The following is a 23,555-nucleotide window of genomic DNA, read 5'->3' as shown; positions in this document are numbered from 1 at the left end:
GATTATCCTTCTATGTCTTCTGAAGGCTTCAGTGGGACACCCCCCCACCCCCGCCCTACCCTTGCATCGAGCAAGGTGCCAAGAGTAACTAATTCTGACGCAGACAGAGCCTTCCCATCTTCCGCTCCTTTATTCTCAATTGCCGTCTCCCCGTTTTAGGGTTTCATCATTATAACAGCTTTGCAATTGCTCCCTGACCTCCCCTCTCTCCCTGTAACCCAGCATGCACACGCTCCCGGAGTGGGCTTCATAATCTTTTCAAATATCTCGCTATTACCTATTACGCAGAATCCGACATCTTACTATCATCTTCGGGCATGCTGAGACTTCTCTCCTTTCTAGATCACCGATCTTCTGATTTTATCACCTTTCCTCTCCAGTGTCATATACATGATCGATGAGGTTTTTCATCCAAGCTGTTCACTCCCATCTCTCTTCCCCTGTCCTTGATTGGGCTCAGTCCTGTGATCGGCTCTGGCCACTACGGTGGAACCAGGGCCTTTAAACGTATCTGTGCCACTGCTGTGGTCAGCGAGAGCACCTCCGAGTGGTTTCCGCCTCCTCCAGCCTGGGCCCCCCGTGTGCACGTGGCCCAGTCCCGCGCTCAGCCGCGGAGGGGACCGAGGGCAGCGGCACCCACGGCGTGAGCAGAGCCTTCCAGCTGGAGGGGCTGGCACCGCAGACCCCCGGCTGACCCGGAGGGGACGGCCACCAACGTACGGCGCTGAGATTCCGTGGCTGTTCATTAGGCAGTGACAGCCGACAGTATCCACCTTGCACTCTAACTGGACTAACGGACATTCTATCAGTGCCTACCGCGGCCTCAGCGCTCAGCCGGACTCCAGACTTATACGGAGCCTGAGTCATTTCAAATAAAGCAACAGCAAGATCTGAGTCCACCTGAGCGGGCTTGCGGGGCAGGAGCTCATGCAACAAGGGGAGGGAGCTGACCGCGCGTCTCCTACCGTCCCCGGAGGCTTTTACCCATAGCGTGTTCTTTGCAAGGAGGCTCAAGAATTCAGTCAGAAAATTCCGCTCTCGACGTTCAGGACTTACGTGCTTCAGGTAAAAGTAATGCCTGCCTTCCTCATCTGAACGCCAGCGACCTTTGCCGGCCACGCTCTTCTCGCAGGGGTCGGACGTGGGCAGAACTGTGTGTGCATGTGCGTGTGTCTGTGTGTGCGCGCGCGTGTGTCTGACCTTCAGACTCAATTTAGAAATTCCTGAGCGCAGCACCTGGGTCACACTTACATTCTGACTTCCCAGAATGCTTCACGTAGCACTTTAAACCTAGTAGGTTCCATGAAAGGGAAAATCAAGGGGAAATCGAAGGACGGGGGCAGAAACAAGCATGAAGGAAGGAAGACATCCAAACAGTCATAAACTCGATACCTAAAGTGCTCCATGGGGAGCCAGAAGGCTGTGGAAGAAAGAGCATGGGATTTCAGGCCAGACCGATGTCATCTATTAGCTGCATGATTTTTGGCAAATGACTTTCCCTCGTTAAGCTCTAGTTTCTACATCTGCCATTGGCAATAACAGCACCAACTCTGACGACGACTCTGAAGATTTAAGGAAAACAGAAGGAGTACAGAGCCCCGTCCAACAGCAGTGCCTCCGTACATAGTAGTTAGTGTCTCAGTTTCCATCTCCTTGGACAGTGAGGATCATCATTCGGGAGTTTTGAAAACTCAGCGGGATTGGCCCCTGATCTTGTACATCGATAAGACCTCTGAATCTCACACAGTCCTGCTTGGAGAATGGACACAGAAGGGAGTAAGCAGGCACTAGAGATGTGATAATGGCTCCGATAACATTTCAGCTTCCTGTGAACTAGAAATTGATTAAAAAAAAAAAAAAAATCCCTGTCTGCTCAGATGCCATGAAACACATGAAGAACCTCAGCACATTCCTGGAGCATGCTAAAATTTGACAAACATGGAAGAAATCCCAAAATAGAGATTTTCCTTTCAAATCAAGATTTTTTTTTTTTTTTGGATGCCCAAGGTGGAACTGGAAAGGGGAACAGGAAGGTCGCAAGCTACATATGGAACAGACTTCTCTCAGCCTGCGCCCATGGTTCTGAGATCATTAACTGATCAACTCTTTGACTTTGCATAAAAAACAGCGCTGATCTCGGAAGCAGTCCCTTTGCCAGATGGCACAAACGCACCATCACACCGGTTCAGTTCAAAGCCCCATAAGTAACACATTCCAGGCATGATGACCTGGATGAAGTTCAGTTGTCCAGCCTCTCTGAAGCCCAAAATAATATTTAGTTCTCATAGGATACAAAAAAATTCCTCAGCTTTGGGAGGTAGAGATTTTCAGTGGGAAAACAGCAGAGTTCTCCAGCTTGGTTTTAAACTTTCTCAGGGCAAAAACAATGTCTTATGTGTCTCTGTTTCCTCAATAAACAGAATATTGCCTGGCAAAGAGGAAACACGTTACACTTGTGTTTTAACTTATTGATTCAACAAGTGACGCCGTGATGTGAGTTGTGTAGTGGGGACAAAACAAATAGTTATTAGTCCAACCGGACTCGCTCCCATGCCATCCAGTGGAGCAAATCCCCCATCAGGGACTGAGAAATCCGTATCTTGGACACTTTCTCTACGGTACCTTTGATTTGGGGATGCCCCAGGATTAATATCTATGGGAGTTGATTGCCAACCAGTAACGGACTCTCGCCTAGCTGGCCATCATTCCACAACATACAAGACACTGGTGTATTTTTTCCTTTTACAAAAAGGAGTTCCTCCACTGACACACAGTTAGGATTCAAATATTTCAGAGTCTGACAATCCAGTCAGAACACTGGAAGTCGGGATGCCTGGGTGGCTCCACTGGTTAAGTGTCTGCCTTAGGTCCAGGTCAAGATTCCGGGTCCTGGGATAGAACTGGGATAGTCCTGGGCTCCCTGCTCAGTGGAGAGTCTGTTTTTCTCTCTGCCCCTCCCTATTGCTCATGCTCTCTCTCTCTCTCAAATAAACAAAATCTTTAAAAAAAAAAAAAAAACGAAAAAAGAAAGAAAGAAAGAAAAAGAAAGAATACCAGAAATGCTTTTGAAAAACCTGCTAATGCTTTTCAAAGTCTTAACCTTTAGATCTTATAAAAACAAATAATGTTACTGTAACAAGAAAATTCCTGGGGACTGCGAAGTTATTGGAATGTTTTCCAAACGCTTAAAGAAGGGGGTAGACAGACAATCTCTGAAATGTTAATAATGAGATTCAAAAAGTCAATAATGGCACATTATTAACAAAGTGCTTTCGTCTGCTATAGAAATAACAATCATATTAATAAAATGAAATCAGCACACACTGTTTTAGAGGTCTAGTTAGCCTCCGGGCTGCGTTACAAGGTTTCTGATGCGCTCAGCTGTCTCACGTTGCCAGAGTCCTCTGAGGGAGGGGCTCTTGTCATCCCCAGGGGTGGCTCTGGCCGGCACAAACCCAGCTCTTCATCTCACTGGCTGTTCACTTCCATCCAACCCGGCAGAAGACAAAGGCGAGGCACAGAGAGGTTCACCGCAGGTCTGACTTCCCCCAGCTCCTAAGTGTGAAGCCAAGATAGGCGCCCAGGCCAAGGACTCCCCATGACCCTTCTGTGACGTCCCAAGCTCCCCAGCCTGGCTGCTGAGAGGTGGGGAGCGGAGGGGGCAGACGGAGGAGGATGAGGGCAGGGGCCAGGCGGGGAGAGCAGGGTTTGGAAGCTGCGTGCACACTCCCCAGGTGCAAAAGAAGGAAGAGGAGGAAAGCCAGGTACCTGGAATGGGAAAAGCCGTGGAGGGTGGCCCTCCCGGAACTGGCTCAAGGGAGGCTGCAAGAAAGCATGGGGGGGCTCTGCTTGAAAACCAACAAAGCAGCCCGTGATGATGACAGCAGCACGGCCACTTACAGCCAAGGTCAGGGCACAGTGAGTACCCAGAGTGTGAAGGGAGCGTGACACCCGGGCCACACACCGGAGGTCAGCGCGGAATCCCACGCCCCAGGATGGCTACAGAGACCGGCCCCGGGACACACTCCACCGGGGGATGTGGAGAAACTCCAGGATCCTGCGAAGCTGCCGCCCAGCGGGGCCGCTGATCCGGAGGTGGGAAGAGTCCGACGGCTCCGGTAACTGCCGCAAGTAAGACGCACCATTAGGAAAGCAGAGTCACTCTTGGGGTCCATGTGTCCTGGCTGTAAGCCCGGGGCTCTTTCAAGTGACTCTGCTTTGGACACTCCACTTCTCCGGATTCGTGACACAAGCAGCAAGTTGGACAGAACCTCCTGGCCAGTGTATGGGTCTAAACATCCTAACTCATCCACACGCGTCCACATGCGCACATACCGATGCCTGCGCTGGTGAAATTAGCTCAGCTCCTCTCCGGTGCCCTCACCTTAGTCATTTTATCGCTCTCCAGACTGCTGAACTCTATCTCATTCTACAAAATGCTTAGGTTATTTCAATGGGAAGGTTGTCACACATCTTATTGTGTACTAACTTTCCATATCAAGGTCTGAAAAAACCTCTGATTTTCATTTGAATTTTTAATAACACACATTTTTTCCCCCAGAAAAGCAATAAAATGATCAGCCAAGAATCATCAGATAAAAGATTTCCTACTTTAATAGGCAATGATGTTAACAGATTTTAATTTTAAAAATCATTTTGACATTAGGAGATCTTTCCTAGATAATTTAACATAAATTATCTAAATAAGAAAGAAACAGTTTTTAAAAACAACTTTCATTTTCTTTTCTTTCTTTTGCTGTCAAAAATTCTGAACGCTTATTAATTGCTTCTGCTGACAATAACTTTTAACAAACATGTTTCTGTATGAGTTTTTAATAATGTATTTTCTATGTCAGAGAAAGACAAAATGGCAATTATTTAGGAAGTTATTTAAAGATATTTTTAGGCATAATGGCTGGGAAATGTTCTGTATGGTTACAGCTAACAATGCAACAATGCGGAGAAAGCAGCCTGAGCCCAGAGATGTTCAGAGGGAAGTCAGAATAACCAGAAAGGAATTGTTCCCATGGGTTTGTTTCTCTTGAACTCCAATCCCCTCCATTGTCTTCAGTGAGCACTAAATGCCAATTTATATTAATTGGATGAGAATAAAAAACTTGAGCTTTCATTATTTTTTTCTTAGACTTGTAAAAGACGGATATTTTGTGATTTATGCTTTGAATTTATTTCACATTTCTTATGGCTGGTTTTCATTAGAATCAAAGCTATGACACTTAGTAAAGATACTGACAGGTCCGTTCTCTGGTTGCTGAAGGCTGAGGCAAGCAATTCCCATGAAAGGTCAATTAGCCTCACACTAATTAGCCAGCGTGGGTCTGAGCCCCATCACCATCCACTTCCCTCCCACCTGGGGCCTGGGACCATTTTGCTGCTCATTAGGAGCCACACCAGAGGGGCCTCAACGGGAGGAGAAGGGGACAAAACAGGAATGGGTGTCTTTCACTACCCAGTAGCCTTGTGGCAAATAATTTATTACGGGAGGAAGTGACCGCTGTGAGCACAAGGCCCGGTCTGGGCTTGCACTGGTCCAGGTGTGCCCTCTCCTAGATACACAGGCAACAGGTAACCGGTCCTACACCCACTAAACCAAGCTACCCCATGTTTTATATTGCAAACTTTACAAAAAGTGTTTTCCAGTGTTGTTTCTTTAAATATTCCATTACTAGTTATGATAAATATTATAGTTAAAGTATATACATGGATTTTGCCAACAGAATTAAATTAACGTTTACAAGTCAGTTCATATCCTTTATCATATTCACGGGGGGAGTCTGGGGTGCAGGGTTAACAAACACACTTCCTTCCCAAGCATGTACAGCAAACAGAGATGAATCTTGGACAAGAATCCATTTTATATTATACCTTTCTCCTAAAGAAACTGATACAACCACTTGATACGACCCTAGGAAAAAAAAATAGAAAGGATGCAAACTGTCATCCTAAACTCTGTTCATATGGCATCTCTCTCTCACTGAGTTTTCTCTTTTCCACAAATTGAGTGGCAAATTTATTATTGCCAAAGAGATTTTGTTTATAATGTGAAGAGAAGATATTCGGCATCAATGAGGTCATTTCAGGAAAAAAAAAAAAAAAACCACCTGATAAGGATAAAAACATCTTCATATCCTTTTTTGGCATCTATTTATTGCTAGCCCCTTAAAACAAAACAAAATAAAACAAAACAAAACTAAAACAGTCAGCCACCATTATTATTCTCCAACTTGTTTCTGGTTTCCTTCTCTTCATCCCTCATGTATTTTCACTTTCTAAAAGAATCCAGTGGTCTTTCGATGCTCTCCCCTTCTCTCCCCATCCTCTTCTCTCTGTCTCCCTCCCCTTCCCACCCCACTTGACCCATCTGCCCTATGCTTTTTTTTTTTTTTCTTTTAGTCTTTGATCACTATTATTGGTTCAGAGAACCTTTGTCTAACTTAGTCTTTACATACAGAGAAATATGGTAATTTTTACTTTGGGGAACAAAATCCAGCAAAATATATGCCAAAGGCTTATCTCCAGAGATGGCTTAGGGCTGTTCAGACTGTTTCTGCTACCTTCTAGGCCTGTAAAGATGACTCATTTCAGAACTGTGAGTGTGTCCCAGACTCTGTGAACTAGTAGGACTTCCAAAAGCAAAGACATAAAAATTTCAGATAAAGAATACGGAGAATAGCAGTGCGGAAAGGCTGTAGGAATGTTTCATTGGCACCGAAATACTTTCGACCTCAGTAGATCCCCTATGCTGTATTTCTAATCCATGATTTCTCCCGCGTGAACACAAAGGCCAGGCTCATTCAGAAAGAAAAGGAATTAGGTATGTTCCTCGCGTGAGTGACAGCCCAGTGCTGGTTACCGAGGACTAACCCAGTAAGCACAGAACAATAGACTGATTGACTCAAGGTTGCAGTGAGTCTGCAGCCAGCCTGGAACAGTGTAAGTCTGGCTGTGTTGTGTTGTGTTGTGTCGTGTCGTGTTTATTCCAGTGTAGTTAACACACAGTGTCATGTTAGTTTCAGGTGCACAATGTCATCCTTCAACAAGTCTGTGCCTTACTCGGTGCTCCCCATGAGAATAAGTTTGTTGCACTTCATGTCTTTGAAAGAAGTTATTAGATGACATAATAAATGCTTACTTCAAATCAGTGGAAAACCAGAGTGATAATTTGAACCTTGGATTATTTTAAAAGAGATCTCCCCCTGCCGGAAACAAACAAAGAAACAAAAACAAAAACAAATCTCTCCCAGGTGAAGAAAAGGCCACAGAGTCACACACCTGACCCAGAGCTTTAAGAAAAGAAATGTGTGGGGGCGCCTGGGGGGGCTCAGTGGGTTAAACCTCTGCCTTCGGCTCAGGTCATGATCTCAGGGTCCTGGGATCGAGCCCCGCATCAGGCTCTCTGCTCAGCTGGGAGCCTGCTTCCTCCTCTGCCTGTCTCTCTGCCTACTTGTGATCTTTGTCTGCCAAGTAAATAAATAAAATCTTTAAAAAAGAAAAAGAAAGAAAAGAAATGTGTGTTAAGTCTGGAAGGGAGAAAAATGATCAGGCACCACTTATCCTCAAATATTACCATTTCTCCCTATAATTATGCAGGATCATGTAGCCATGTGCCATCACCATCACTGGGAGCCACCCAGTAAATCTGAGGTCTCCCATGTCCCTTCGCCGCTGCAGGGAGCTTAACTAGGGTGTGGTAAGGTAGGATACGCACAGAGTAGGACAGGAAGGGGAAGACAATATTCGAGCTCTTCTATGGCAAAGAAAAGAGGAGAGAAGACAGGCACTTTGATACATTCTTTTAAGACTGACACAGAGATAAACAGTTTCACAACTTGGCTGTAAATTCTTTAAGTTTCCAGCCTTAGGTTTAAATTTTATATACAAATACAACACATTGTTACTTATGTCAGCTCCTGTTTCATAATCTGGGTATTTTGTGTCACGTGCAACAATTCTTTTACTCCGGATAAATAAGACATGAAGCTGCTCTCCTCCTCCACACCTGGACTCTAACCGATGCCTGCACGAGTTGCCCTCTAGACATCAGCTCGAAGAAAGGCACGGGAAGTCTGTGTAAATTGGGACAAATTCCTAGACTCTGACATCAGAGTACGAGAAAGGATAAATGGTATTCATTTCTTCCATTTCAACTGCTGGTCCTTACTAATTCTTTTCTCTAATCATTTATTCAGGAGAAATGATGTGTCAAGACCACTGCCCTCCCAGGTACACTCCCGAGGGTCACAGCTTTCGCAGGTGAGCGAGGCCGGCGCTCCTCAAAGGGCCACAGATTCAGCTGCAGGTAAATGCGAGAGATGCGTTGTGGGAGCAGGGACTCTAGCTTTGAACCTCTACTGTGAAAAAACTGGTAAATATTGTCTTGGAGAAAAGCCACTTTTCTAAATTTATCTAGCAGAACTTACTTATGATAAACTTCCTTTAAGATTGGTGATTTTTTGGGGCGCCTGGGTGGCTCAGTGGGTTAAGCCGCTGCCTTCGGCTCAGGTCATGATCTCGGAGTCCTGGGATCGAGTCCCGCATCGGGCTCTCTGCTCAGCAGGGAGCCTGCTTCCTCCTCTCTCTCTCTCTGCCTGCCTCTCTGCCTACTGTGATCTCTCTCTGTCAAATAAATAAATAAAATCTTTAAAAAAAAAAAATTAAAAAAAAAAAAAAGATTGGTGATTTTTTTTTCTTTTTTTCTTTTTTCTTTTTATTCATAATGTACATTTTGGGGGCATAATTATAGAATAAAAGCTCTGCCGGCACACATTCAGTCTCCTCCTGGGATAAATCAGCTGAACAAATTTATAAAAATCCGTTGTTTGGTGGGTGGTATTTGGGGACTATGAGAAAGTGCCTCAAAGCTTAGGGACAGGGTTCGCATTCTGCTCTAATAAAAGCTAATGAAAACCCACAGGTCACAGGGCAGGCCATAGATGTACAGATAATATATTTTACTTGTATCTACAGTAACTCAAGTAACTTCCTCTGCCTGGTAGACAGAAAAGAAAGGCAAGGTGGGAGTTCATTTATAAATGAGTTTCTGAGAGAATGAGGACTCACGCGTCAACCCATCAAGACAAAAGCTTGGCTCCAGAAAGACTGGGCCTAGCATAGTGTCCTGATTTAGTTCTTTATTTTTTTAAAAGATTGTTATTTATTTATTTATTTGGGAGAGACAGAGATAGCGAGAGAAAGCACAAACAGGGAGGAGGCGGAGAAGCAGACGCCCCACCACTGAGCAGGGAGTCCTATGTGGAGCTCGATCCCATGACCCTGGAATCCTGACCTGAGGTGCAGGTAGAAGCTTAACGGACTGAGCCACTCAGGTACCCCCAGTGTCCTGATTTAAAAGAAATCTCTGACTTCTCTTTCATTTGAATCTTCTTCTAAGTAAAGGAAGGATAGTGGGTTGAAAGGTGTCTACTCAAAATCCATGTCCATCCAGAATGTGAACTTACTTGAAAATAGGGTTTTTGTAGATATAACAGGTAGGGATCTCAAGATGAAATCATCCTGGATTTAGGGTCTACCTAAATCCAGGAACTGGTATCTTTGTAAGAAGAAGAGAGGATGCAGTCACCCGGAGGGAGGAAAATGTCACATGAAAATGGAAGCTGAGATCCGAGCGATGCCTCCACAAGCCAGGAGATCTAGGAGCCACCAGAAGGACGAAGAGGAAGCATTCTTCCCTAGAGCCTTCTGAGGAAGCAGGACCTGCTGAATCGATTTCAGCTTTTTAGCCTCTAGAACTTTGAGCAATAAATGTGTTTTAGGCCTCCGTGTCTGTGGTCTGTTGTTTTAACAGCCCTATCCAACAAACTCATAAAACTCACAAATGAGAGAAAACATTCTGGCCAGAGAGAACAAGATGAGCAAAACTGGGTTTGAGGGACCTAAGGACTTGGGAAGGAGAAGAGCCTGGATTCATTGTGGCTGGGAGTAGGATACTGGTAGGCAGAGTCGAGTACAGATGGGGCTCCCCAGAAGGGCACCCACTTTGGCATTACATCAAACTAATAACTCCTACATATTTGTCAACATTTATTTAGAGGAGGCTCAAAGCTCCGTAAGGGTGGAGATGACAAGAACTGCTAGTAGCAGCCACCTTCACGAACCTCCTCATCTTTGGTTCATTTTGGTGAGGTGACATGCACGCTGCTCTATTCAGGACTGTTGAGTTGACTCTTGTTGGCCCCTGTAATCGTTAAAGCTCCCTTTTAACCATCAAATGTCTCCCAGTCTGAAGAACAAATCCTGCGGTCATCCTACCCATTCATGGACGCCCATGGCACACAGTAGCTATTCAATGCACGAGTTATGAACACTTAATGAAAGAAATATAATAGCAGTAATATCTAGCACTTTTTAATTGTCCATATGCTGGGCAGTGTTCTCAGTATTTTCTCATTTTACTTGTGCACTGCCACAGTGAGATAGGTTCTATTAATATCCTCATTTTACAGATGAGATGTAAAGAAAGTTAAATCATTGCCAAAGGTCTTACACAGCTACTAAGTGGCTGAGCCAGAATAACAAATATTCGTATGGCACAAGGGTCAGTGTTTCCCAAATCCCTTTCATAAACATCAACACATTTAATCTCACCTAATACTTTTTACTAACCCTTTTTCAAATATTAGGTTCAGTATTTTAACAGAGTCACTTAGGGTTTAGGAAGATTAAATTAATTTGCCAAGATGACACAGGAGTTTCTACACAGGTAATGGGCTTCTATCCAGGTCAAAATCTACAGAAAAATCACCTGGGGTGCCAACAAGAAGAACATATTTTCACACCCCATCTTAGACCTATGGAATAAGAATCTGGAATGGCGTGTCCTGGCAATCTGCATTTCAAATCATCTCCCCTGTGACTCCTAATGTGAAGTCAAGTTGAGAATGTCCACCAAGATCAAGAGCTGGGTGGGCACTTGACCGCTGGCCTCTTGGTCCCAACCATTCCTCACCCACTGAAGTCCTCCTTTCTGCTCACAAAGGCATTCTGTGCTCCCTCCTAAACCTCCTCAGCCTCTGCTCCAGTAGGTTATTGATGTATCCCAGATAGACACGTACCTTCGACTCTGTGACTTTCCTGACAAGGGTGCCCCATCCATGCAGGCCTTGGGGTCTAGAAGAACCAAGACTACTGTCTGGGTCACATTCCCACAACCACCCAGGAAGGCGTTCCATCCGACTAGCTCCACAGGCTGTGAAGGAGAATGGGTGTACTCAGAAGTGGACAGGGGAAAGATTTAATCTGTCATGTAAGCTCTTAATGGGTTCTATGGACTACAAAGAAAGCACATTATACAAATGCATAGAGAGAGAAAACACAATGCCAGTTGTTTGTGTCAGACATTCACAAACTACCCATATCAGATGTGGCATCAATTATACTTCAAAGGGCAGAGCCTGGAATTAACATACAAATAGTAATACTCTGTGTGCCCAAGGGCATGTGACATCTATAAGCCTAGACTGTGCTGAGTAATTTGTAAACCTATAAAATGTCTGGAGCAGCACAAAGTGAAGCCAGAAATGGAAAACAGGTTTTAAGTCAATGAAGACTTGATGAACCACTTTGCTTTTCCTGGTTTTATAATCTAGCACACCAGCTCTTTTGAAATATACCAAAGTCAAAAAGGAAAACAGGCTGAAGGAGACACGCACACACAAGGATGCTGATCTGGTCCTACTTCAAGTAGAAAGAATCTGAAATAAGGGAATGTTTTGGGAAATATAATTTTTTTCAATACATTGATTTTTATTAAGTTTCCATGGGATGGAGGGGAGGAGGCCGTAACCTAGGACAGAATCTGTTAGAACACAATCTGTTAGAACAAAAAAACGATAGCATTGCATCCATACTGACCCTACACACACACACACACACACACACACACACACACACACACAGCATACTTCTAGTGTAACCAAACTAACAGTCCTAGAAGAAAATAGGAAAGCATTCTTTAACCTGAATCTACTCACAGCCTTAAAAACCATGACCCAAAATCATGATGCAATAAAATACTAATACATTTAACCACACGCCTGGGTGGCGCAGTTGGTTAAACGACTGCCTCCGGCTCAGGGCGTGATCCTGGAGTCCCGGGATCGAGTCCCACATCGGGCTCCCAGCTCCATGGGGAGTCTGCTTCGCTCTCTGACCTTCTCCTCGCTCATGCTCTCTCTCACTGTCTCTCTCTCTCAAATGAATAAATAAAATCTTAAAAAAAAAATAAAAAAAAATAAAAAATATTATTTCCATGGCAAACAGAACAAAGGCAAAGACAAAACAAAAACAAAACCAGATTCTTAGCTACAGAGAACAAATAGAGGGTCTTCCTGAGGGGAGGGGGTGGGGAGATGAAAGAAATAGGCGAAGGGGATTAAGAGGACACTTCCTGTGATGAGCAATGGATAAAGTGTAAAGTTGCTGAATCAGTACCGCGTACACCCGAAACTAATATTGCACTATGTTAACTACGCTGGAATTAAAAACAAAACAAACACTTGGGGAAAGAACGTCAAAAGAAAACAAGGCCAAGACGAGGCACAGAGTGGGCGAAAATATTTTCAACTTAGGACACAGGGAAATCTTAAAAACTGAAAATAAAGTTTAAAAATCTGACGGAAAAACATGTATGAAAGACAAAATATGTACAAATGAATACTAAAACATGAAAAGATGATGAATTTTAATTATAATAAAATAAGCATGTATTGAAACTATGCCTCTTTACATCAATAACTTTGACTATATTTCGAAGGCTTCACAAATACTGTTGGTGAAGAAACTTCCAGATCGCCGGTGGGAGAGGCTGGCACCAGCTAATGCAACAGTGTCTGCTTATTTCACTTAGCATAGTGTCTTTGAGGTCCATTTATGTTGTCACAAATGGCAGGATTTCTTTGTTTTTAATGGCCGAATAATCCTCCACTGCATATTTGTACTATATCTTACTTATCCATTCAGGCATCAATGGACACATAAGTGTGGCAAAGGCGTTGGGGGTACAGATGTATTTTCTAGTTAGTATTTTGATTTCAGATACCGTCCAGAAGTGAAATTGTTGGATTAAATGTCAGTTCAGTTTTTAATTTTCTGAGGATCTTCCATACTGTTTTCCAGAGTGCCTACGCCATTTTGCATGCTCACCAACGGTGCACAAGCATTTCTTTTTCTCACATCCTCTCCAACACTTGTTATTTCATGTCTTTTTCATGACAGCCATTCCCACAGGTGTGAGATTGGATAACTTATTTTTAACATAAGCTGAAATGTATGTGTGCATGTATTTTAAGCCCCTTTCTTCAATAAATCATAATATATTACATATTTTTTGTGAAAAGTCTTTTTTTCACATAATAATTTACCCTAGAACTTATTATATGGTAGTGTAGTGAGATTTTCCTTATTCTTTTCCATAACTACATGGTGATCTCACATGTGGTTAAATCATAGTTTTATTCAATCAATACCCTACTGGTGGACATCTGGGTTGATACTATTTTTTTTTTATACTATTTTTTTGAAGTTACAAACAACGCCTCTGTGAGTAGTGTGTACCTGTCTTTACATATTTTTTCCATTACTGATAGATTATTATCAGTATTAGTTTACTGCAGAGCCCAAGGAAGATCAGTCTTTTGTCAGCAAGGAGCCCAGTTAACACCCAAATGTTGGTTTCAGAATATAACTTCCCACACAGATGAAAGAGGACTCCTAATACCAGGTCTGAGAGAGAAAGTACAATACGATCCCAGAACATCTTTTGTGTGATCCCAGAATGTCCTGTGTGTGCCAGAAAGCAAGACTGCTCAAAGACATATGGGGTCACATTGGCCAAGTTTGGGAAAATATAAACACAAAAAGGAATAATGATGGTAATGGGTTATAATAAATTGAATAAAGAAAGAATCAATGAATTTATAAAGATGCTCAAAATACAGGGGTGGGAAGTGAGGAAGAGCTCGTCTATACAGAAGAATGATATAGGATAAATACGGAAGGAATGATAGACTAAGAAAATTTTATTTTTAAAACTCCTAATCTAATAACTCATTCAGTTAAAGATCCCCAGTAGAGCAACAGGATGAAAGACTGCTAGGAGTCAAGATACTTGCACAAAGTACCTCCGCACGCATTGCAGAGGTGGAGGGTTTTTCTGCAGAAGCGGATCTGGCAGCCGTCCCCATAGGCAGGGCTCATACGACCATCATCAGTTACAAACTATGCAGTGTTGGTGACAATGATGTTTAACTGAATGTACTGATGAAGAAAGATGAAAACAAAGACAGCTCGCAGTACATTTCGCCAGGCAACTGGCCTGGAGTCTTTGAAATGTCTGCTTTTGAAAAAAAAAAAATCCAAAAAGGATATGTGTGAGGGGATTGTTCCAAAGTAAAGGAGATTAAAGATGCATGATAACTAAATGCAATGTGTGATCCTTGACTGAATTCTTGATCAAAAAGATTTAAAAAAAAAAAAAGAAAAAAAAAAAGAAACGCTATAAAGGACATTTGGGAATGACTGGAGGGAACATTTGCATAAGACATACCATTGTATCGGTGTTAAATTTCTTGGGTATGAATAGGTATGGTGGCTAGGTAGAAGAATGTCTATTTTTTGTAGATATTGACTGTAACGCTTGGGACCAAACTGCCCTGCTGTCTGCAGCACGTCTAACATCGGGGGCAGGACGGGAAGGAAAGAGGAAGAGGTGGAAGGAGCGAGAGAACACTAAAGCAAATGAAACACAGTGTTAAGAGCTGGGGAATCCAGGTAAAGGTCACGCAGGCATTTGTTATACAGGTTTATTTTTTACTTTTCAACACTGAAATCTTATAATATAAAAAAGAGAGATAATAGAGCCTTGCTCAATCACCACATGGGAAGTACCCACTGAAAACAAGGAATGAGGTAGAACTCCAAAATCTGCGAGAGAAAACAACCACACACATTGCGCGCTACTGCTACCTGATTAACTTCTCTCTCCTGTTCCTCTGTATCCCTTAAAAACTGAACTTAAAAAGAAAGGACCGAGGGAGATGCAAGCAAAATCCAAACTTGCCTGGGTGAAAAAGAAATCTTTATTCTGAAAACCAGAAAGCTGTTTAACAGTATGGATTACCGCTACAGTTTATTTATTTTTACTTTTTTTTTATTTTAAAGATTTTATCTATTTATTTGTCAGAGAGATAGAGAGAGTACAGGCAGGCAGAGAGGCAGGCAGAGGGAGGGGTGGGGGGAATCAGGCTCCCCGAGGAGCAAGGAGCCCGATGTGGGACTGGATCCCAGGATGCTGGGATCATGACCTGAGCCGAAGGCAGCTGCTTAACCGACGGAGCCACCCAGGCATCCCACAACTACAGTTTAAAGAAAAGAGTAATAGTCAGTGGAAGAATGTGGCCAGTGGCCTCAAAGCTCAGCAGCTCATACGAACTTTAAGAACCACTACAATGAATAAATATATTTCTGCAAACTAGTGAAATATTAGAATCCTAAAACAACTTGTGAAGCAGAGTGCGATTCAGGGACTAATGTGCTTTGAGGACAACCAGAGAAAACAACTCGGTTCGTGAATGCCCTTCTTTCTTAAAGAGGCAACAGAAAGAACCATCTTCAACACTTTGCGATAAAGAACCTTTCCACGTCATAAGCTTCATTTTTTTTCCCCAAAGATTTTATTTATTTATTTGACAGACAGAGATCACAAGTAGACAGAGAGTCAGGCAGAGAGACGGGGGAAGCAGGCTCCCCGCTGAGCAAAGAGTGCGATGCAGGGCTCGATCCCAGGACTCTGGGATCATGACCAGAGCTGAAAACAGAGACCTTAACCCACTGAGCCACGCAGGCAACCCCATAAGCTTCATACAGATATGGAAGGTATTTTCTACGCAAGGAGATAGTGTAAAAAAAAAAAAAAAAAAAAGAATAAAGTAAATTAAAATCCTCCCAGACGGCTACCCAAACGATCAAAAGGGCAAAAGATAGTGAAGAAACACATTTGCTAAAGTCCATATGAGAGAGTATATGAGAACATTTGCATTATGATAAACATCTCATTGGAGTAAACGGACTCATTTTTTAAGGTATTTTGGCAAAACTTATCAATATTTTAAATGCACATATAGAAACTCTCACATAAATGCTGAAAGACATATGTCCATGGATGGTCACTGCAGTGACAATAAAAAAAAAGTGGGAACACCCTGAACATTCACTCGTTTGGGGCTGCTGTCCCTCATCCATTCAACTGGTTAGTATCTGCTGTGATTCCACAGGGCTCACATGAAAAAAGATACTGTCCATTTTTTAAATAAAAACTTCAAGTTGTACAGTAGCACATCTTAGTAGTAGTATTGCCAGTCTCATCATTAGTATCACCATCATATAATCACTAACCCATTTAGTTACACGTGTATGTAACTATATATACGCATTCTTCCTGATTGTACATACCAACTCGCCATTATCTCTAACGAATGGGATCAGGTGGGAAAAGGGAAATTTTCAGTTTTTCCTTTTACTTTCTACACTTCTGGAACTTAAAAAAGCATAGGGGCACCGGGGTGACTCAGTCATTTAAGTGGATGCCTTCTGCTCAGGTCATTTGGCTCAGGTCATGATCTCAGGGTCCTGGGATCAAGCCTGGCATCAGGCTTGGGAGCCTGCTTCTCTCTCTCCCTCTGCCCTTCTTCCCCGCTTGTTCTCTTTCTCTCTTCCAAATAAATAAAACCTTAAAAAAAAAAAGTATAGACATTTGTTACTTTGATCCTTTGGAAAGGACATCTGGGAAAATATCTGCAAGTCATTAAATCCCTAATATCTTTCCTTTTTTTTTTTCCTTTGTCAGAAAAGATGACAGAAAGTGTTGTACGTGCAGAAATTAATTCTCTTTTGTTACTCTCCTGGTAATATGTCTGCTCTTGATGTTGTCTCTTTCATTTTTCACTGCTGGCTGTAACTTCTTTCTGACCCACATTTTACCTAAGTTACCCTAAAGACAACCTCATTTTTTACACACAGTTGCTTAGATGAGAGCTATTCCTTCACCTCCCTGTTTTTTTTTTTAAGATTTTATTTATTGTGTTCCCTCTCTCACTGTGTCTCTGTCAAATAAATAAATAAAATCTGAAAAAAATAAAAGTATTTGAGAGAGAGAGAGAACGCACAAGCCAGAACCTAGGGAGGGCAAGGAGAGAGGAAGAGAGATTTCAAGCAACCTCCGTGCTGAGCGTGGAGCCCAACGTGCAGCTCAGTCTCATCACCCTGAGATCACGACCTGAGCTGAAATCAAGAGTTGGGCGCTCAGCTGATTGAGCCATCCAGCTAACCCACTCACTTCTCCTTTTGAGGAAAAAAAACCCCAGTATATTTAGGTGTGTAACTTTTATTCTCCTCATTCTAAGGAGACTTTTTTTTCTTTTCCCTTCCACCTCAGATGTGTGCTTCCTTTTCGAGTGCATGAGATACTGGAAAGTTTATTTCAGTACAGCTGGAGTGTGTGGGAAGGGAGAGTGCGTGTGCACGCCTGCACACAGGAACACAGGACATGCACACACACGGCTCAAAACTTCCAGAAGCCCTTGTGAGGGCTCCAGTAAAGGTCGGAGTTGTGAGATGGAAAGCGAAGGATTATGGAAATGGGCACGTTAAACTCTGAAGGGTGCCGTTTTCTCTGATTACACTGGTGAGCTTCAGAATCCTTCACTTTTTGCAATTATCACAGTGAAAAAGTAGAGAAGCTGAGAATGAAAACTACGCCAGTGTTATTAATGCTATTTTAATATGTTATATTTTAAAATGTATACACAGAAACTGATGTAACATTGTGTCAACTAAAATAAAATAAAAGAAATGTAAAATTTGTACATATACACTTATTTGTATATAAAGATAATATATATCAATATCAATATCAATTGCAATATAGGTACTAACATTTTAATTTTGAGCAATTCCCATAAACATACTTACTTTTGGATTTTCTTGAACGATAAAAGAAATAAAAAATGGATAACCTTGAGCACTCATTTCAAGATGTTCAGAGCTAAAAAACAATACGTCTAGTGGCACAGACTAGTAGCTGACACTTCCTCAGTTACCTTACGGCCAAACTTACTGCCCTTGTCTGCCAGCACTTGACATATCTGAGTGTCGTAGCGTGACTTGTGTCTCCACGAAATTCAGACCTTGAAGTCCCAGCCCTTCACAGTGTGACTGCATTTGGAGACAGGTTTGTTAGAAAAGTAAGTTAAAATGAGATCATTAGGGTGGTTCCTATCTAATCCCACATGACTGTGTCCCAAAAATGAGATCAGAACCCAGGGAAGACCCATGAGCACAAATGGAGAAGACAGGCATTGACAAGCTGAGAAGAAAGGCCTCTGAGAAAACCAGCCCTTGCCTCCTTGATCTCAGCCATCCAGCGTCCAGAACTGCAAGGAAATAAGTTTCTGTTGTTTCAACTCCCCATTCAGCAGGGCTTTGTTATGGCTGCACTCGCAAACGAAAACACATTTTCTGTATCTTTGGGAACCAAAAACTTTCAAAATTCTGCAGCCCACTATTAATAGCAAGAACACTACATTTCTACCTGCCCATTCACCTTTTTAGTCATTCCAAAAGAACTTTTGGAGTCTTGGAAAATCAAACCTTTGCTGTCAGAATCTTGACAGACAACACAACATGACAGAACAGAATTTCGGGAGGGCTCCCTCTGCGCAAGTATTATACGACAGCACTTAACATCTCCCGCTTGATTCTTGATTCTGTAACAGCAGGTGTTGTCTTGGATCTTCCTCTCTATGTTGGGGATTTTTTTTTCCCATATAAGGGCCTTGGTTTCTTTGTACCTTATGACACTTTAGCATCATGGGCAAGGCCTGGGTTCTCTTCCATGTCACAGAGCCTCCTCTCTAACCAGAGGATGACCGCACTGTTGTAAGGCAAAGGGGATACAAGTCAGGACTGGGAGGCTCTGCTGAGTAGAGAGATACATGCAGACATGGGGCTGTTAATTCTGAATCTCAGAAAAAGGGGATGATCACTAAGTAAACAAAACATCTTTGGCTCTTGGCTCCAATATTCAAGTGAAGTTCTTAGTAATTCCCCCAAATTCTCATCAAAGCGTATCCTAACTTTAAACAAAACTTTGAAGAAAACTGATCATCAGGGTTTTTACAGCAGGACCTTCACAGCTCACACTTATCCCTGAAACCAGCACTTAATTCATGTTTTTGAATGAATGAATAATGGTAACAATTACAAGGAACTGCTCTAGGCGCCATATTTACTAAGCATTTCACATACTTGTAATCCTCACAATACGCTGAGAAGTACGGATTGAGACAGGGCTGCCAGCACCTCGTTAAATCTGCTTCTGTCCCTTGCAGCGCACCTGGCTGACGAGCTCTCCCAGCCACCTGGGCATCACGGACCGCCCCAGTAATCATCCTCGCCAAAGCGCTAGGGATGCAAGGGATGGAGCCACTTCCTGGCCCCGGCACTCTTGCTGACGTCACAGCAAAATATAGATGGATAAAGAGACAGATGCATGGCAAAACGGAGCCGGGAATAAGTGGGTAAAATACAAAAATACAGAAAAACTCTCCACCATAAGCTGGGAGTCCACATCTTATGGTTGGAACCACATAACCAAAGATGACACAAGAGCAGTTTGGCAGTGTACCCAAATGACATCACTGGTCGTCTGGAGCGTAAGTAAGTTTTCTAGAGATTACTCCGCAGAGCTTGAAGTTTAAAAATGACATCATACACTCAAGTTAAAAAATTAGCAGAGAGAACGAGGAAGCTTCTTTTAAAACAAGACTGTAAATGTACAGGATGCCTGATTAGGGATAGTTTTTGTCATATTTATTTTCTGGATAATTGTTGAATCCATTGCCTTTCAAAATTTTTCTGATTTTTCTCTTTTAATGTGTTGTTGCTTTACGTTATCTTTACAGCTGTCAGCATTAATCTTCACGTTTCCTCGGGCAGAAATAAACCATTCCCTGTGCCATGTATATCACCTCCATATTGTTTCGAAGTTTCTGTTCAAACTTCAGTTCCATACAGTGTAATATTAGTTTCAGGTGTACAGTATAGAGGGATTCAACACTTCCCCACAACACCCAGTGCTCCTCACGGCTAGTGCTCTCCTTCCTCCCATCTCCCAGCTAACCGAGCCCTCCCTACCCCTCCCATCTGGTAGCCATATGCTTGTTCTCTGGAGTTAAGAGTCTGTTTCTTGGTTTGACTCTCTCTTTTTCTTTCCCTTTCTGCTTATTTGGAATGACATGGTATATTGTCATTCTCTGACTGACTTATTTCCCTTCGCATTATACCTCTAGCTCCATCCACGTTCTTGCAAATGGCAGGATTTCATTCTGTTTTATGGCTAAGTAGTATTCCGTTGTACACACACACACACACACACACACGCACACACACACACTATATCTTCTTGATCCATTCATCAGTCCATGGACATTTGGGCTGAATCCATAACTTAGCTATTATATATAGATAAAGCTACTATAACACCAAGCTACATGCATTCCTTTGAATTAGTATTTTTTTATTCTTTGGGTAAATACCTACTAGTGCAGGGGCACCTGGCTGGCTCAGTGGGTTAAAGCCTCTGCCTTCAGCTCAGGTCATGATCTCAGGGTCCTGGGATTGAGCCCCACATCGGGCTCTCTGCTCAGTGGGGAGCCTGCTTCCCCCTATCTCTGCCTGCCTGTCTGCCTACTTGTGATCTCTTTCTGTCAAATAAACAAATAAAATCTTTTTTAAAAAGTACCTAAAGTGCAATTCCTGGATCATAGGTTAGTTCTACTTTTAACTTTTTAGGGACCTTTATACTGTTTTCCACAGGGGCTGCATCAGTTTGCATTCCCACCAACAGTGCAGGAGAGTTCCCCTTTCCATATGCTCCCTAACATCTGTTGTTTCTTGTGTTCTTGATTTTAGTCCTTCTGACAGGTGAGAGGTGACATCTCACTGTAGTTTTGATTTGTAGTTCCCTGATGATGAGTGATGTTGAGCATCTTTTCATGTGTCTATTAACCATCTGTATGTTTTCTTTGGAAAAAATATCTACTCATGTCTTCTGCCCATTTTATTTATTTTTTTCCAATTTATTTATTTTCATAAAAACAGTATTCATTATTTTTTCACCACACCCAGTGCTCCATGCAAGCCGTGCCCTCTATAATACCCACCACCTGGTACCCCAACTTCCCACCCCCCCGGCCACTTCAAACCCCTCAGACTGTTTTTCAGAGTCCATAGTCTCTCATGGTTCACCTCCCCTTCCAATTCACCCAAATTCCCTACTCCTCTCTAACGCCCCATTTTAAATTGGACTATTTGTATTTTGGGTGTTGAGTTTTTAAGTTATGTTTTTTGAATACTAACCCTTTATCAGATATGTCATTTGCAAATATCTTCTGCATTCAGTAATTTGCCTTATAGTTTTGTTTATTTCCTTCACTGTGCTGAAGTTGTTTATTTTGATGAAGTCCCAAAAGCTTATCTTTGCTTTAATTTCTCTTGCCTCAGGAGACATATATAGAAAATAGTTGCTACAGCTGATGTCAAAGAGGTTACTGCCTGTGCTCTCTCCTAGGAGTTTTATGGTTTCATGTCTCACATTTAGATCTTTAATCTGTTTTGAATTTATTTTTGTGTATGGTGTAAGAAAGTTTACACTTTTATTCTTCTCCATGTTGTTGTCTAGTTAGTTTACCCAGCACTATTTGTTAAAGAGACAGTTCGGTTTCCAACCCCATTGGACATTCTTTCCTGCTTTCTCAAGGATTAATTAACCATACATAGTTGTGGGTTCACTTCTGGGTTTTCTGTTATGTTCCATGTCTCTATGTGACTACTTTTGTGCCAGTACCATACTGTTTTGATCACTACAGCTTTGTAATGTAAGTTAAAGTTCAGAATGGTGCTGCCTCCAGCTTTGCTTCCTTTTTCAAGGTTGCTTTTGCTATTCAGGGTCATTTGTGGTTCCATACAAATTTTGGATTGTTTGTTCTAGCTCTGTGAAAAAAAAGCTATTGGAATTTTGATAGGGGTTACATTAAATGTATAGATTGCTTGTGTAGTATAGACATTTTAAACATCTGTTCTAACAATCCATGAACATGGAATGCCTTTCCATTTCTCTGTGTCATCTTCACTTTCTGTCATTAGTGTCTTATAGTTTTCAGGGTATAGGTCTTTCACCTCTTGGTTAGGTTTATTCCTAGGTGCAACTGTAAATGGGATGAGTCCTTTACTTCTCTTTCTGTTGTTTCATTAATGGTGTATAGAAATACAAAAGATATCCGTACATTGATTCTGTTTCCTGTGACTTTACTGAATTTGTGTATCAATTCTAGCAGTTTCTTAGTGGAGTCTTCCAGATGTTCTATATTGAAGTACCATGTCATCTGCAAACACTGCAAGTTTTACTTCTTCCTTGATGATCTTGACGTTTTTGATTTCTTCTTGTTGTCCCATTGCTCTGACTAGAACTTACAGTACTATGGAAAACAGCAGTTTGCCTCCATATTTCTTACCACGTGTTTGCCATCTTCATACTCCCTAAATAAAACTTGAACAACCTTTTGAACCCATTTTCCTACTATATTAAGTTTACTGGCATTATGTATACAATGCTAACTCCAATAAAATGTATCATTTGAAATTATCTGAACTCCTATGCAAAGATTACAAACTTCTTACCCAAGTCTCTCAGAAACAAACCACTAGATCCTCCTGAAAGTGGGAAGAGCCTTTTAATAAGCATGCCATTGTGGTTGAATGGTTGCTAGGACAACATCCAGTGCTGCAGAAAGACCATGATAAGGCATTCATTAGGAAAGTCAGTACTTAGGCAGCAGTGAGAGGTTTTGTTTTTTAACATTAGCCTAGTAGATAGCTTTTATATGGATTGAGAATTTTACCTGCATTCTCTCATTTTAACTTCATAACAACTCCATGAAATAAGCATCATAGATGAGAAAACTGAAGCTCAAAAAGATGCACAATTTAGCCAAAGATAAATAACCAGATATGAAATCAGACTTACATTGTTCTAAAGCCGTTTTTGTTTTTTTTTTTTTTACTATTCTCCTTGCCTGAATAAATGGAGATGAGTGAAAATATCTATTCCAATTAACACATCCAAATCTTGCTTCATTCTATAGCCAAAGCAGTTTTATAAAAGCAGAATTTGGATGCACGGAAGATGAACGTTCTCCATTGTCTCAGAGGTTGTTTTATCTAATGGTCCAGATTTTTGAAACCCTGAGAAATGATGACAGAGCATATATAAGACACAGAGAATGCTGTAAACAAGGGATTCTGGCCTGGGAGATGAGCCAGAGAGATTGAGAAGTCCGTGAACCTCCAAAGGGATACAACAAATCTGATGTACCTTTGTGGTAAAGGGAGCATGTCTCCTTAGTTAAAAATCACTGTGAATAATGGATATATTTTTGGGAAGAATGTTTTTTTTTCCTTTTGCA

At 42.1% G+C, this 23,555-nt stretch overlaps 1 protein-coding gene across 2 annotated transcripts in view; it reads right to left on the bottom strand.

The window, feature by feature from the left end:
- PRKN (parkin RBR E3 ubiquitin protein ligase) overlaps positions 1-23,555 on the bottom strand; it is a 1,310,068-nt gene that overhangs the window by 847,224 nt on the left and 439,289 nt on the right. The gene's annotated exons all lie outside the window — the stretch shown is intronic.

The sequence above is a fragment of the Neovison vison genome, chromosome 1 (assembly GCF_020171115.1).
Source record: "Neovison vison isolate M4711 chromosome 1, ASM_NN_V1, whole genome shotgun sequence".
In the NCBI taxonomy this organism is placed as follows: Eukaryota; Metazoa; Chordata; class Mammalia; order Carnivora; family Mustelidae; genus Neogale; species Neogale vison.
The sequence above is the reverse complement of the archived record's forward strand: the minus strand, read 5'-3'. Positions and strand labels throughout refer to the sequence as shown.